A 2,791-nucleotide genomic window follows, 5' to 3' on the forward strand; every position below is an offset into this window, starting at 1 on the left:
GTCGAGTCGTTTACGACTCATAGCGACCCTATGTACAACAGCCCGAAACCCTGCTCTATCCTGTGCCAACCGCATTGCCTCTGACACACCCACCCCGATTACCCCAGTCACTGAATCAATCCACCTCATAGAGGGTCTTCCCCTCCTGCGCTGTCCCTCTACCCTCCCAAGCATGATGTCCCTCTCCAAGGACCTGTCTCTCCTTACAACATGTCCAAAGTATGTCAGACGGAGCCTTAGAATCCTTGCCTCCAGGAGTAGACTGGTTTGACCCTCTCTAGGCTGGATCTGTTTGTTTTCTTGGCAGATCAGGGTAGGGACAGAAAATCCCTCTTTATGTGTCCCTACTTTTCTTTGATTCCCACATCCCAGCCATGCCAGCTCTACACTGCTGACTTTTGTCCAGAACGGGGAAATAAATGAAGGCTCAGCATTGCAGAGAGGAGGATCGAAACAAGGCCCCAGGGGCAGGCTGCTTGGCAAGGAAAGCAGACAAATTAGCCGGCCAGGCTGCTCCTGCCTCTGGCCTCTGGAAGCTGCTGCCTCCCCTTGCTTCATTTGCCTCGTGCACTGTGTAGTTGTTAACCCTTTTAGCTGCATCACCATTTCCTGTTGTTGTTGTGTTGTACCATCGAGTTACTTGCAACTCTTAGCGACCCTGGGTACAACAGCTCTGAACCTTGCTCTATGTTGAGCTAATTTCACTGTTTCAGACACCAATTCCTATGACCCCAGTCACTGAGTCAGTCCTTTTCATCCAGGGTCTTCCTCTCTTGTGTCCTTCCTTCATCCTTCCAAGCATGATGTCCCTCTCCAAGGACCGGTCCCCCTGACAACATACCCATGTATTGTTGTGAGGTGCCATCAACGACTCATAGTGACCCTGTGAACAACAGATGCAAACCTTACTCTAGCCTGCACTATCCCCGCCATCTCTGATATACTCGGGTCCATTGTTAGAGTCACTGTGTCAAGCCATCTGGTGAGGGCCCTTCTCTCTTTCTCTAACTCTCCACCTTTCCCAACATGGTGTCATTTTCCAAGGACTGCTCCTGAAAACATGCTCAAAGTCTATGAGGTGAAGGGTCACCATCCTTGCCTCTAAGGAGCACACCGGTTGCACTCCCTCCAAGACATATTTGTTTTGGCAGTCCACGGCATATTCAGCGTTCTTCCCCAACATCATAACCCAAAGGCATCAATTCTCCTGTCATCCCTATTAATTATCCAACTTTTAGATGCATATGAAGCAACTGAAAACATCATAGCTGGGATCCTTTCCTGAAAAGTTCCTAATTATCCACAGGGGCATTGAGATTCAGAGAGGTTGGAGGGTGTCCATAGAGCCACTCAGAAGTCGAGAGGAGAACTCATCTTCCACAGGCTGGCTCTTTGCGATTTTCTCTGCAGCATGTGCAAGTGTGGTCTTACGTCTCAGTTCATTATCTCTGAGCTACACAGCAATCAAGACCTGGAGATGATCATTTACAGAGTGGAGTTGAATGGAACTCAACCAAGAGTTTCTCTGGGACCCAAAACATAGTAAAGGTTAAAGGTAACCATAACTGAGGAAGGGGAAGCAGGGGAGAGAGATGCAAGGAAGAGAAGTGAGAAAGGGAGTTAACATCAATAAAATCTCTCCTAGGTGCCAAACACACAGTAGGCACTGTCCTCCAGACCCTCAAGGTGGGAAGTCTCCTTATTTCAATTCATGGACATTTTCACAAAGCCGAGAACTGAGCAGAGGTCTTTCTGCTTCCGAAGGGCAGACGTGGAAAGAAGCTAGGAAGAATTGCTGAATGTTAATTGCATGCTAATTCTATGAAAACAGACTACACTGAGAGGAGAGCCCTTAGGACATACTTTCAGGAGGACCAGTCCTTGGAGAGAGTCATCATGCTAGGAAAGGTTGGGGGGTCAGCAAAGGACGAAAAGACCTTCCATGAGAAAATCCTTGATGACAGAGACTATCACAATGGACTTGAGCGTGACGATCATGAGAACGTCGCAGGATTACAAGGCTCATGGGGTCACTATAAGTGAAAAGGGTTTCTAGAACAGCAAAGCTGAGCAAAAGTGCCCTGATGGCTGGTTCTGATACTTGCTGTGAGATGGTAAGAGGATACATTATCTTTAAGAGCATTGGGGTTTTTTCTCTGTGAAATGGAGATAATTTCTTGAAATTGTTCTGAAGATTAAATGAAGCCAGTTTATGAAAGAATATTGGAAGCTATGTAAAAATACCTGACTATAGTCGTAATAGTCATAATTGTTTTTTCTCCACAATTGGATCTTGGATTAATGTCCTTTAGCCTTCATTAAAGCTCAACATCAAGAAAAAAAAGATTCTCATCGCTGGGTCAATTGGTAGCATCATGATGGATGGTGAAGAGAGAGATCGAGAATGTTAAAAGCTTTAGTTTGCTTGACTTCACAAATCAACACTCTTGGTACCAGCAGCCAGGAAATCAAGAGATGAATAGCATTGGGAAAGTCAGTTGTCAGGGACCTCTCCAGAGTACTGAAGGGCAATGATGTCAGTCTGGAGACTAACGTGTATCTGATCCAGGCCATAATCTTCACAATTGCTTGCTATGCACTGAAAAGCTGGACAATGAGTAAGGATGATAGAAGGAGAATTGATTTCTTTGAGCTGTGGTGCTGGAGAAGAGTTTTGAATATACCATGGACTGCCAGGAGAACAAACAGGATCATCCTACAGAGGGTGAAGCCGGCCTGCTCCTTGGAGGCAAAGATTCTGAGGCTTCGTTTGACATACTTTGGGCGTGTT

General features: G+C 46.2%; 1 protein-coding gene across 1 annotated transcript in view; it reads left to right on the forward strand.

Moving 5' to 3' along the window:
- TMPRSS4 (transmembrane protease, serine 4) overlaps positions 1 to 2,791 on the forward strand; it is a 33,774-nt gene that overhangs the window by 1,208 nt on the left and 29,775 nt on the right. The gene's annotated exons all lie outside the window — the stretch shown is intronic.

The sequence above is a fragment of the Elephantulus edwardii genome, unplaced genomic scaffold (genome assembly GCF_000299155.1).
Source record: "Elephantulus edwardii isolate Elephantulus edwardi_28Jun2011 unplaced genomic scaffold, EleEdw1.0 scaffold00093, whole genome shotgun sequence".
NCBI lineage: Eukaryota > Metazoa > Chordata > Mammalia > Macroscelidea > Macroscelididae > Elephantulus > Elephantulus edwardii.